Source organism: Mustela nivalis (assembly GCF_964662115.1).
Source record: "Mustela nivalis genome assembly, chromosome: 12".
In the NCBI taxonomy this organism is placed as follows: domain Eukaryota; kingdom Metazoa; phylum Chordata; class Mammalia; order Carnivora; family Mustelidae; genus Mustela; species Mustela nivalis.
The window spans coordinates 23,563,223-23,577,724 of NC_139031.1; the positions used below are offsets into that span (position 1 = coordinate 23,563,223).

At 39.8% G+C, this 14,502-nt stretch overlaps 1 protein-coding gene across 6 annotated transcripts in view; it reads left to right on the forward strand.

Annotated features, from left to right (window-relative positions):
• Nucleotides 1-14,502, forward strand: part of GRM8 (glutamate metabotropic receptor 8) — a 741,710-nt gene that overhangs the window by 12,708 nt on the left and 714,500 nt on the right. The window lies entirely within an intron of this gene.

Genomic DNA, 14,502 nt, shown 5'->3' on the forward strand with positions numbered 1-14,502 from the left:
TGTGTTGTTTAGTTAGTTAGTTTGGATTAATTGTGACTCCCCCCACCGCCCCAACCACCACTCTGAAAAAACAGGTGATCATTTCTATTGAGTCCTTCACCTCTTTCGATATCTTCCTTATTGATGCTCATTGTAAGTCAAAGCAAGTGTTTTTAGAGAATATAATGAAATCTTAGCACATTTTTCGTATAAAGCATTTCTATGGTGTTTGAGATATAAGATAATTTACTTGGTGAAGCTTCTTTAAAGTGGGATGCTCTGTTATGACAAAAGTTCCTATGTGAAGAAACAGTATTTATTACTAACATGTAGATGGGAGTGACACCCTGGGATATAATATGGCCATAAAATTTTCAGGTTTATAATAACTTCAGTAGAGCAGAACCTCATTAATTCAGACTGCTCTGATGCACACTTGGAATAGTTATATTTAATTCTTATTGAGTTAAAAGTTCAAGTTTAGCCAGATAATTCAAGCCTTTCTGATACAGGTTTGATGATCTACTACCTATAAATTGCATTTACATGTTGAATAAAATTGACAAAATAATGTATGGAATAATACTTTGAAAAGTATGAGGTGCCATAAAAACAAAGCTGTTGTGACTCGCCATCTTTCATTAACTTTCTCATTTTGCTTGTTAAAATCTATTATGAAGTGTTCTATAATAATTTTTTTAAATTGAAAATACTTTTCACTGGTTTCTTAGTAGGACTTGACTTTTCCAACTTAATCGGAATTAATGAGGCTTTGTTTTATATTGTGAAAAACTGTCCCTCTGCATATTAGATTTAAAAACATTAAAGGAATATGGAGAAGTTGGAGAGGTGACAGCTATGGCGACAAAACTGAACAAATTGATGGAAAAGTTCACAAAAAGAAAATGAAAGGGATTGAATCAAGGACTCTTGGATTGGAAGATATCTTGGGGGCACCATGGAGTCTGGCTCACTTTGTATGCTGGAATCTTCTTTGTAACCTCTCCCTAGGTGGCTGTCCAGGTTCTGGATGAATCCCTTTAGTTTAGAGGACAGAATGATAAGAGGCAGCTTAATGACTATTTTCAGATTGATGAAATTTTCTGAAATGAGGATGCTGCTGAGCAGAAGCTCTCTGTGTCTAAGGGGTATTGAAGAGGCACAGAGTGCTGGAGACATTTGGAAGGACATTAGGAAGAGCCTCTTGGCAATGAGAAGGACACAAGATTAAAATAGGCAGCCAAAGGTGCTCTAATTTGTCATTTCTAGAATAATTTCCCTTGGGCTAGCTGACCCCTTGCTTGGAGACAAGACGAAGACCAGGATTTTCCAGATGTCTCTCCCCACATCCTGGGATCTAGAATTTCTCTCACAAGTCTCAATTCTGAGCTGCATGCCATTTTGTGCTCTGTGATGGTGTCTAGATTCAGCCACTTTCCCACCATCTTTTTGCTCTCTGACTTGATTTCTTTTCCCACTTGCTCCAAAGCACCTCTTTTCTGTTTTTAATTCAGTAACTGTTGCTCAACAACACCCACTTTTATTTTATTTATTTATTTTTTTAAAAGCTTTTAATTTTCATTCTGTTGGCATACAGTGTTCTGTTAGTTTCAGGGGTACAATATAGTGATTGAACAATTCTGTACATTATTCAGTGCTCATCGTGATAGATGTACTCTAATCCCTATTACCTATTTCACCTATCCCCCTTCCCCCTACCTCCCCTTTGGTGACCATTAGTTTGTTCTCTATAGTTATGAGTCTACTTCTTGGTTTGTCTCTGTTTCCTTTACAACATAAGAAGAGAGAAACCTTCATTAGAATCATCTCCCTTCCTTTTGTTACCCTTCCTTTATACACTAATTCTTGTTCCCTTTAGTCCCGTCATAATTCCTATGAATCCCATCTCCTTCCTATATAGTCTGGTGGCCAGCCAAATATAGACAAGGATTTGAGGAGTGGAGTATTGGTGATAATTGCTTCTCTGAGCTTTTTAAAGCATGTTGACATTAATTTTACACTAATAGAATTAGCTTATCTGTAAAATGGGGATAATAATGTTATGTTAGGTTTTTGGATGGATTTAATGAGAAAATGCAGGTGAAGGGTTCCACCAGTACCTGCCCATGTCCTTCACCTTCTTGAGCTGCCAAAGGGGCCTTCAGGCCACCTGAAGGGTGGGTTTGGTTTTTATGTAGGCTGGATCTGTCTTCCCTTTGTTCTGTTCTGTTATCGACTGGCCAATTCTCTTTTCACTGCCTTGGGTAGTTCTGGAGGGACCTTATTTGCCCAGGCGGGGGAATTACCATTGACTCTTTGATCAGAGCCCATTGTTGCAGGTCAACACTTAAGACAGTGGTCAGCACATGAGAGGGCTGCTCTTGCCACCCTTGACCAAATCACAGAGAGTGGGTGACTTTTAGTCAGGAGGGGGTGTTGGTTATGGTGAATATCATAACTAAAATCAGTACACTGGCACAGACTGAGCATTTATTATGTGGAAGCAAATGTATTTATTAACCAAATTACTGGGGCTTGAAAAATGTGTGTGTTTTTAAAAGTGAGAGACCAGAGGTCTCTATCTTCCAGCTGAACCTAGAGCCACAGGCATGTGGATTTGATGATAACTTCTATTGTTTTGCTACTTTAATTCACTTTGAAGATTTACATGAGACTCTAGTACTCTACACTGATATTAAGCATGAAATGATGATAATCATTCTTGGAATAGAAAATGTTTCACTTTATGTGTGAGTGTATTCTGTTTAAACATGTATCCTAGGATTGCTATGGAATATTAGAATAGTTAGCAAAGGAATGTTTAGCAAATTAGTGCATTGGAGATTGGCTTACAATTTCTTTTTGAAAAGTAATAGTGTGATAAAACCAAATGCTATGATTTAAATAAAGGTGAATATTTAGGACAGTTTTTTGGAGTTTGGACCCCTTCAGGATGGCTTAACCCATAGAATCCAAAAAGATGCACAGATATCAATATATTGCCACTTATTCCTAAATTGATGGAGTTAAGGTAGTTCCTCTTGGTTTGAAGTGGACTCTGAGAAACAAACTGAGGGTTTTGGAGGGGATGGGGGTGGGAGGTTGAGTGAGCCTGGTGGTGGGTATCACGAAAGGCATGTATTACATGGAGCACTGGGTGTGGTGCATAAACAATGAATGCTGGAACACTGAAAAGAAATAAAAAAAATAAATAAAAATTAAAAAAAGAAAATACACAAACAATGAAATGTGATGATAAAGGATAAACAAGGTCCTAATTAATGAATTTACTCACTTTCCTGCCCAACAATAAACATTAGTTGAGGTCTTGAGAGTGTAGCTGGCACCTGTTTTAAAATTCTATAAAAAAATACTTGTGCTAAAATTGGAAGTAACATCCAGATGTCTTAGTTCTCTTTTTTTGGACAACCCTGGAATAGCCTTGTCTTTACCTGCTATATCTGCCTGGGCTAAGCTGTGTGGGAGAAAAAGGCCTCCAGGCATCTCTCTCTTTCTTCAGCCTTGTTCTTCCTGTGGCAGCTACTCCTGTCCCCTGTCTCCTTCTATGTTCTAATCGAAGCCTGGTTTCAGGAAAAGAGCTCTGTATTATCAGTCATTTGTGTATAGTATGTCTATGTGTAAGTCAGGAAGATTCTATTTTCTGCAGGATCACTAATAGTGGGATGAAATAATTTGTGTTTATGAAGGGGATTCAGGCATCCGTTGAAGAGGTTCATTCAGCTCCCACAGCAGAGACTACACCTTGTGGGTGGCCACCTCCTTTGCCCAGGAGTAGAGCCAGTAGCTGGCTCTACTCCTCTTTAGCGGGAAGAGATGTTTTTCTATTTTTGCTTCTCTTCCTATCAAAACCCGGAGACAAATGAAAAAAAAAAAAAAAAAAGCCAGCTTCTAATTTCAGACGAGAATTGGACAGGGGGCTAGAGCTAGAAGCTGTCCTGTGGTCTCTGCCCGTAAAACAATGAATGCTCTACTAAACCAGGGATCTTCAGCCCCATGAGGTGGGGCTCATACCCTTCTCTGTCCTCATTGCCCCAGTGGGGTGTGTTGGCTTATCAGAATGACCTCAGAGGCTTTTCAAATGATAGGACCCAATGTGTGAGTATATGCCTCCCCCAGCCCCCTGCGAAACATGTCTATGGACTGAAGTGTTTCGCATTTCTTAGGTGTGTTGGGAGTGAAAACAATTTGGAGAGCCACGGATGAGGACTTTAAGGATCTGAACTTTTTAGAAGCACTGCTGTGCCTTAAAACACACACGTGTCATAAATGGGTTACTATGAGGGCAGAGTGTTCACTTAGGTGGACTGTTTAATCTTTACAGCAAGTTAATGGTTTTAGATAATAGTGGTATCTGTTAGGATAATGTGACCTGTAACTGCAGAATAGCAAACCCAGAACCGCTTCACCCTACATATCCAGAGGTGAAAATGCCACCCTGGTGGCTCTTGTATTGCAGAGAGACCAATGAAAAGAGGGGCTGAGCTCTCAGAGATTGTGTAGTTTAGAAAGAACTAAAAAAGAATGAAGTGGCTTTTGGAAGTGTTGACTGGGAAGCCCATAATTCAATTTTTTTTTTTTAAAGCAAGTTTGAGGAATTTGCATATGTTTTTTAAAGAGCTCAGATTTTTTTTTTCCCCTTTCTAGAACGTTTTCTACCCTCTCCTTTAAATTAGAGCAATTCTATTCCTCAGAACACTAATCATATACTTTGAGCAGGGATTGAATGTTCTCAGTTAAAAATAGCACATCAATGCTTGGAAGTAACCACTCACATTAATGTCCACATAGATGCATCTGGGTCATAAGAGGGCAGTGTCAGATATAATTTCACTCTCTCTTCTTTTTCTAGTTAACATTACCTAGAGAATGAGCTTTCTACTCTCGAAGGATAGGGGTTAGGAAGTTTTTGGTGTATACTTCCAGAGCAATCAAATGAGACTTAAGTAGAAATCCATTTTTGGGTGGGATGTAACTTCTTTACATGTGCAAGTGGTCCAGTTATAAATGGCTAAAATTGACTTTATTGTGAAGTAGCTGAAGTACAGTGAAACATTCCATTACCCTGGAAGTCTTCACCGACATTACTATGTTTACAGAGATAGGTTTCTTTCAAGAGACTCTACTAATTGTAGCAACCGCTTCCATAAAGCCAAGCATTTCTGTGAGTCATTTATCGCATACAGTGGGCTTTATTAACTGTAAACTCAGATGAAGTAAATCTGCCATAGTCAGGCTCATCTTGTTTAGATGGACAGATCTAGGAGCCCAATCAATAAACTCAGGAAGAGGTAACATTTTGTGTTAAATATTACTTGATGGTAAATAGATAACGGCAAACTGAAAGATAAACTCCTTAAATCAATCCTTTGCCGTGGTAGCAAGCTCTGATTTAACTTTGTGAAGAGCCCACTCACCTCAGATGCAAGATGAGGGATGTTCTCTCTGATAGTGGTTAAGTGGGAGTATTGGGGAAGTGACCATTGTTTATGGTCATTGGACTTGTAGCGAGATATAAATATTTATAAAAAATATATAAAATTTATATAAATAAATAAAATGTGGACTTGGTAATGTCACTTCCTTTCTTAACATTCTTTAATGGCTACCATTAACCCCAGGATGAAGTCTACCTCTACTTTGGGAAGTCTTTTCTCACTTCTCTTGATGAGATTAAGTTTCTTTGTCACATGACATCCTGATATATATGAGGGCATGTATCTCTTGCTTGTTGCTGTATTTTCAGCACCTAGCATGGACCTAAGAATCCAATAAATGTTTGCCCAATGAACGAATGAACGAATGAATGAATGAACTGTATCTCTCTATCTCCTTTATCTCTACTGTCTCCCTCACCCCAATCCAAAACATTGGAAATAGTCTGTGTTGGGTTGATAAGACAGAAATGGAATTGTATTTATTTCACTTTTATACTCTTTGAGAAAAAGGAACAGAAGGAGGAAGAAGGGGGGAAAAAGGAGACATAGTATATTTCGGGAGTTACTATTTTCATGTGCTTCCTCATTTTCCTACAAATTCACATTTTCTCTAAACAGATTTTTAAAATTAAAAAAATAAAAGACATGAGCACATTCTCATTTTGGAAAGTTTAAGAAATGAATAAGTAAATAGTGTAAAATGGAAAGAGACCATATCTAAATTCATTTTAATAAAATTATACACATAATTTTATTAAAAGATCCATGTCTTGTGACTTTTTGCATGTAATGATACATGTGGGAGACATTTTCGTGTTGGTTAATATAGTTCTATCTCAGTAATTTTCAATCCTGCCTGCACGTTAGCATTACCTGGATAGCTTTTAAAAAAGTGGTTGTGGATATGCTCAAACTCTCCAACTTTGGCTGGAGCCCTGGTATTGGTATATTTTACATAATTAGTAGGGGATTCTGATATTTGTATCAGGATTGAGAATGAAGAAGCTTGTTTTAAGCAGCTGTTTGGCTTTTGATTATATGAACAGACTGTTTATCTCATAAATCGCTTAGTGATAGGTTACTTCACTTTGATTTGTTAAGATCATTTATCATTTGGAAAAAAGTTTAAGCAATACAAGAGGCTCATGTAAACACATCATCCCCAAAGGGAATTTTGGTATGATATGGCCCCTTTACAGAGCAGCAAAGGGTATGAATGATCAGAACGCCTTGCTGTAATGCAGCCTCAAACATGTCATGAAAAGATTGTGGCTTTTCATGACATGAAGTAACTTGGAGTCAGTGTAGGGGTCATGCGCTCAAAACACTTAAGGAGCATCGTGACTCTTGTCGGGTGAAGCATATTTTAAACTTCGTGAACTTAAATTAACCTTACTTTTCTTTTCCTTAGCTGTGAACAGTCTAAAATCCTACCGTGAATACTGAAGGTATATGAAGAACTTATTTAGTGATTAATGCCTATCTTTGGAGTGTTTTAAGTAATGAGATTGTTTTGAAAATAGTGAGGACTCTTTCCACAAGAACAGCTTGTGAATGGATGCTATTTGTTACTTTTTTCCTGTCTGAATATTCGTTAAGCTCCGATACACCCGGTTAAGGTTCATTCTCACTGTGGGATTAGAGAAGGAACAAGAAAAGTCTGTGTCCTCAGGGAGTTTACATTCTGGTGGGGGGTAGAAAATAGGAGGTATACAAACAAGTAAAGACAGCCAGTGACAATGTCATAAAGAAAATCAAGCAGGTGGGCAAAGACAAGGCATGAACTTGAGCTCGGGTGGCAGGGAAGGCCTCTCTTTGAGGTCATGGTGGAATGAGAGGACAAAGCCAGTCAGTAAACAACTAGGAGAAAAGCATCCAGGTAGATTTTCCTTTTCCCACAAGCTCCCCTCAATCCATGCCCTGGTTCAAGAGTATCTCAAAGGAAACCAAGTCCTGGAGAGTAACCCCCCACCCCCCATTTATTACTGAGGTTTTCAGAGCCAGGATAGACCTGATACAGGAGACTGGGATGGGAAAGGATCTGCATGCCCCCTTCTCTCCCTCCCGGATGTGGTGCTGGAGGCTTCCTCTGGCCAGGGGCACAGGTCTGACTCCCTGCCTTTTGAGTAACCCAGACTGTCTCCCTCACTCAGGTGTCCTTCAAGTCTCATGCCAAGACAGACCCGAGGGCTGAGCAAGTAGGTGCAACAATGTCCTGTGCTCATACAGGCCTCTTGGTGCCCCAGGGGCCCTGCCTGTATAGGTGGGGCCTCCTGAGGATCCTTTCTGACTTGGAAGTCCAGGTTCTTGGGAAATCCAGGGGTGGGACTGGCCCTCAGGATTTCCAAGAACATGACTTCACCAAAGAGGCTGATGCACCACCCCCCCCCCCCCACCCCCCGCCAGCAGGCCAGACCACACATTAGGAAGATGTGAGCCTGGAACATTGCAGGAGGGAGAGGAAAGCACAGTGGGACTCCTAGGGCAGGTGAGCAGTCAGGGGCTGGAGGCTTCTGGCACGGTTCACCATGTCCCAGCCAGCCATGTTCCGGGTGGCTGTGACAGGTGGATGACACTAATGAGAGACTTGAGCACTGTGATAAGGGCAGTGATTCAGAGGCCCACTCAGAAAGCCCACAGAGCCAACTAAAGGTCCCTCAGAGACATTGAACAGGTGGAGAAAACAGTAGAAGAACTCATTTCCAGCACAAGAGATAAACAGAGCAGGCTTGATTAAGGGCTCGAGAAGCGTGTCCGTGGAAAGCGTCCAGAAGTCTGCTGAGCAAGTAAGAGGAGGAGGCCCTGAGGGGGCAGCAGGGCATGAAGGAGAAAGAAACCAAAGGCAATCCGGGCATAACCTGGGATGGACAGGACAGTCAAGGTGGGATCAGAGAGCCTGCCCAAGAGAGCAGCACATTCACGATGGGGTTAGGCACAAACAGGAAGATGTTTTCACTCAGCATTGGGGCAGCCCCCTTGCACCCCCTCTGTTCAAACACCACCCTCCCCCGCCACGGGCCGAAGGTGGCAGGAGCCCAAGCCCTGCCACAAGGCCTCACCCTTCATCCCGGTCCATCAGGCTTTGCCAACAGTGTGCAGGCCCCTGCACTGGATGCGAGGATTTTATATATATATTTATGTGTACATATATATATATTTTTTAGATTTTATTTTTTTGACAGAGAGAGAGAAGCAGAGGGAGAGGGAGAAGCGGATTCCCACTGAGCAGAGAGAGGGGTTCAATCCCAGGACCCTGAGATCATGACCTGAGGTGAAAGCAGAGGCTTAGAGGACTTAGCCACCAGATACCCCTGGATGCAGTTTATTAAGAACTTGTCTGAAAAACTTTGTAGAGCAAGTAAGGATATGTGTGTGTGTGTGTGTGTGTGTGTGTGTCTGTGTGTGTGTGTGTGTGTGTCTGTGTGGTGTATATGTGTGTATCTGTATACAGACATGTATATACACATGGAAATATTAATATATGCATGTATGCATAACATGCACATGCATACATACATAGATGCATACATATATACATGTGAATACACACATACGTGCATAAGGAAAGTTCTGTGCTCTTTCTACTCATTCACCCTAAAAATTGCAGTGGTTGGTTTTAAAAAAAATTTTATAAGTTTTTTTTTTTTTAAAGGAGTTTTAGGTTTGCAACAAAATGGAAGATCACAGTGGTTTTGTTTGGTTTCAGGACAGGTTTCTTCCCAGACTCTTCTGAAGATAACTTTTTGCAACAAAAGGTGTACTTTTCTAGGAAGACAGAATCCAAAGGGTGTCCCCTGGCTCCTGCCCAGTAGTTCTCAAAGTTGAGCATGCATCAGAATTACCCAGAGGACTTGTTAAAACAGATTGCTGAGCCCACCTTCAGAATTTCTGAGTCAGTAGGTCTGGGCTGGGGTCTAAGATTTTGCATTTCTAACAGTTCCCAGGTGATGCTGATGCTGCTGTTTCACAGACCACACTTTGAGAACCACTGCTCCATATAAATCACTTGCTGGCTGACTTAGCAAGTCAAAGTACACAAAACAAAAATGAGACTGAACAACGTTCTGTCTGGTAGCAGACTTTTTTCTTTTGACTCATGCCTGGTTGGATTTCTGTTCATATTGGTCATAATCACAGCAGCTGCTGTATGGATCTATTTTTAATTGTGTGCCCTTTTGGAAGTTGTGTTCCTCATTAAATAATGCATAGCTCAGGAGTAATGATCAACATAATGGTCACTTGAACATGATTCTTAAAGCAGGGTCACTCAGATTACCACTTTTACTCATTTTTACTACCTGTGACAGTGGAGCAGACTGATTTAAGAAACTTAGACTGTAAGATACACATTAACTGGGAACTGAGAATAGTAAAAGATGAAAGAGGCTATGATTTGTCTCAGCTACCAGCAATTTGTCTTCAGAAACCATGACAGCTACCTCCTGATTCCCATTATGCAATGAGATTGCAAATAACATTCCACAGCAGTCTTAATCAATAGAGGGTCACCAGAGGCCCTTCTTTCCCCATAGTGGGGGAAAAAGGGCCTATTTACCAATTTAAGTGATAGAATACACTCTCTGGCAAGTGACAGAGACATCTCTTTTACCTGTAATTAGGGATTTTCCTTATCTCTAAGCATTCTTAATAACATAGAAATATACATGTAATCTTTATGCATTTTAAGTACATAATGAGCACCAGGCTGATGGGGTGGGAAGGAGTCCAGGTAAAGCATCATCCAAAGCCTCCTTTATCTGTTTCCAGAATGAGGCCAGTCTTTCCTGCTTTTCTCCGTTATGCTCAGCAAATTAATGGGTATGTGTTTTCAATATTGGTCACTAGTTTTCTTCCAAGACTCTCCTAGGATTCCCCCTGTGCTTGGGACACTGAGTTCCTTGGTATAACATAGCCCCAGATCTCTCGGTTCGGACCAGCTCCCAAGAGGTCATGGATATGTCTCTGTGTCCTCCACACAGCCACACTAGGGTTCCCTGGGGATGTGAGAATGGTGGTGTATTTTTTTTTTTTAAGATTTTATTTATTTGTCAAAGTGAGAGAGTAAGAGAGAGAGAGGGAGAGCGCACACAAGCAGGCAGAGTGGCAGGCAGAGGAGGAGAGAGAAGCAGGCTCCCTGCCGAGCAAGGAGCCTGATGCAGGACTTGACTCCAGGACTCTGGGATCATGATCTGAGCCGAGGGCATGGCTTAACCACTTAACCCACTGAGCCACCCAAGCTTCCCAAGAATGGCGATGTGTTCTTGTTCCAGGTTCTCACCTTTGCTTCCTTTCTTAGATTGAGATTAAACTGCTTTCGTGAGTGCTTGTACTATTTCTCCCACTTCAAATCTAAGTATTTACATTGTGGCAATTCTATAAGAGTTCTCAAAGTGGTCTATCATGTTAGCTCTGAGAATGATTGAATTTATATTGTTTGTAAAACAAACGGCATTTCATACTCAGGAAGATTTGTTGTGCAAGTATTTGTGGCATATAGATATTTATCATCAGGAGCTGTCTGTTCAAATTAGATTGTTGTAATATACTTATCTAGTGGTGCTAATACTCTTTGAGTAAAACAGATTAATAAAAATTATATGAAGTCAGTCAAGCTTTGAAATCAGTCTGCCTGGGTTCAAATTCTGATGTAATGATTATTAGCTATATTACCTTAGGAAGTTGGTTAATCTAAGTCTTAGCTTTTTTTTTTTTTTAATCTATAAAGACTATGTAATAATAGTATTCCCTTCATAAGATTTTAAATGAAGATAAATAGGATAAATTGCATGGAGTCCTAAGCAAGATCCTTGGCTAATAGCATCATAAATGTTTGCTGTAATGATAATGAGGAGGAAGACACTGATATCCACCATTAGTAAGATACTCATTTTGAGTTATACCTTTTTTCCAATTTCTCAGTTGTTCATTCTTATTTTACGAACAATGGCAGGTTAGTATTAGATGTGTAGTCATTGCCCAAGAAACAACACAGTTAATAGGTCCAAATAGGCTCTGGCATGGAGAAAGGCTGTCTAGATTTTCTGAAGACAGGACATGAGATAGGGACCTTACCAACCCCATGCTCCAGCCAACTGAACTAAAATATTGGTAGTTTTATTCTTTGCAAATATGTGTTTGGTGGTAAGAGTCCATTTTTTAAAGAAATAAGACCAAGGGGAGGATTGGATGATCCAAAGATAAGCAGAACTAAATTTTGATGTTGATCCAAGAACCAAACAAAAGTACTACTTTTGAAAAAAGATATAATGAATTTTTGCTCCTTAGGATTCCTTCCCAGTAACCCCAGTTTGATGGTATAGGAGATAGAGTTGTGGTTGAGGGGAAGAAGCTGACTAACCCCAAAGCCGGATGGCAGCTCTTAAATCTGTCTTTTGGGTTGGAATTCCCTTTCTTTTCCATGTTTGATACAGTGTTCCATCGTAGAAACACAGGCCCACTCTGAACAAAGAATACTATCTTTTTATTGAGGGAATGATGTTTCTTTCTTCCAGGGATGAACTGTGTAACATTTATACCTATCACTTTCTGATACAAATGTCAGACATGTAAGCATTGAAAGAACTCAGAGGTACTTTCCTTAGAAGTCACATTTATTTTTGGATAATTGGAAAACTATTGGACCTAAATATATTAAATTTTGACTCACACTATGACTTATCTTTCTTTAGCTGTTTAACATGTGACTAATTCAGTCAAACACATATCAGTTATACTCTTGTACATTTCCTTTCTTATCAAACATGGATAATTTACTCACAGGTAAAAGGGAAAAAGAAATGATATTTTCATAATGCAGAATTCTTAATGAGGTCTAGTTAGGAAGGACAGAATCCTATCAGAGGTGCCAAATAGTAATTGGTATAGTTTTTAATTTAATTTAATTTAATTTTTTCAGTGTTCCAAGATTCATTTTTTATGCACCACACCCAGTGCTCCATGCAATACATGTCCTCCTTAATAGCCACCACTAGGCTTACCCATCCCCCAACTCCCCTCCCCTCGCAAGCCCTCAGTTTGTTTCTCAGGGTCCACAGTCTCTGATGGTTCGTCTCCCCCTCCAATTTCCCCCAATTCACTTTTCCTTTAAACTCAGTGCCAAATCTTCTTCTTTTTTTTTTCTTTTCCCACCAAGAGAAGCAGAATAAAATGAAGAAATGCCAGGTCATATTTTCTTAATTTTATAAATGAGGAGATTGTGGCTCAGGAATAAAATATTATTCACGTATTCTCCTTCTTTAATAGGTGTAACAGGTAGTAATAAATCAGTCCTCCAGCAGGGATTTATTCAGTGTCTCATAAGTGTATGCATCATGTTTGACACTCTAGGGAACACCTATGAAAGTAGATGTTAAGCCTTCATACTACTTAGATCCAGTTGGGGAGAAATGTGTAAAATAACCCAAACATCATAAAGTGATATAATAAGGGCTATAGTTTGGTGCCAGGTTTTGAAGAAAGGCCAGCCTCACCTGCGGAAGTTGCAATTATCAGTCAGGGTCTTTATATGGTAATGGGGCGGTTGGGCAGGACCCAGAGGGTTGAGTAGGAGCACATCAACCCAGAAGCCAGGAGAGGAGGAGGGCTCTTCCAGACGTAGGGAATCCCATGAACCTTTGACCTGGTGTCTGGTCCTGTTCAACTATGTGAAGATGGAAGTAAGTGAAAACCGTTTTTGTTCTTGGATGCAATTGTAAATGGGATTGACTTCTTAATATCTCTTTCTTCTGTCTTGCTGTTGGTGTAGAGAAATGCAACTGATTTCTGTGCATTGATTTTATATCCTGACACTTTACTGAATTCCTGTATAAGTTCTAGCAGTTTTGGAGTGGAGTCTTTTGGGTTTTCCACATATAGTATCATATCATCTGCGAAGAGTGATAATTTGACTTCTTCTTTGCCGATTTGGATGCCTTTAATTTCCTTTTGTTGTCTGATTGCTGAGGCTAGGACCTCTAGTACTATGTTGAATAGCAGTGGTGATAATGGACATCCCTGCCGTGTTCCTGACCTTAGTGGAAAAGCTTTCAGTTTTTCTCCATTGAGAATGATATTTGCGGTGGGTTTTTCATAGATGGCTTTGATGATATTGAGGTATGTGCCCTCTATCCCTACACTTTGAAGAGTTTTGATCAGGAAGGGATGCTGTACTTTGTCAAATGCTTTTTCAGCATCTATTGAGAGTATCATATGGTTCTTGTTCTTTCTTTTATTGATGTGTTGTATCACATTGACTGATTTGCAGATGTTGAACCAACCTTGCAGCCCTGGAATAAATCCCACTTGGTCGTGGTGAATAATCTTTTTAATGTACTGTTGAATCCTATTGGCTAGTATTTTGTTGAGTATTTTCGCATCTGTGTTCATCAAGGATATCGGTCTATAGCTCTCTTTTTTGGTGGGATCCTTGTCTGGTTTTGGGATCAAGGTGATGCTGGCCTCATAAAATGAGTTTGGAAGTTTTCCTTCCATTTCTATTTTTTGGAACAGTTTCAGGAGAATAGGAATTAGTTCCTAGGAATAAACCTAACCAAAGAGACACAGAATCTATACTCAGAAAACTATAAAGTACTCATGAAAGAAATTGAGGAAGACACAAAGAAATGGAAAAATGTTTCATGCTCATGGATTGGAAGAATAAATATTGTGAAAATGTCTATGCTACCTAAAGCAATCTACACATGTAATGCAATTCCTATCAAAGTACCATCCATCTTTTTCAAAGAAATGGAACAAATAATGCTAAAATTTATATGGAACCAGAAAAGACCTTGAATAGCCAAAGGGATATTGAAAAAGAAAGCCAACGTTGGTGGCATCACAATTCTGGACTTCAAGCTTTATTACAAAGCTGTCATCATCAAGACAGCATGGTACTGGCACAAAAACAGACACATAGATCAATGGAACAGAATAGAGAGCCCAGAAATAGACCCTCAAATCTATGGTCAACTAATCTTCGACAAAGCAGGAAAGAATGTCCAATGGAAAAAAGACAGCCTCTTCAATAAATGGTGCTGGGAAAATTGGACAGCCACATGCAGAAAAA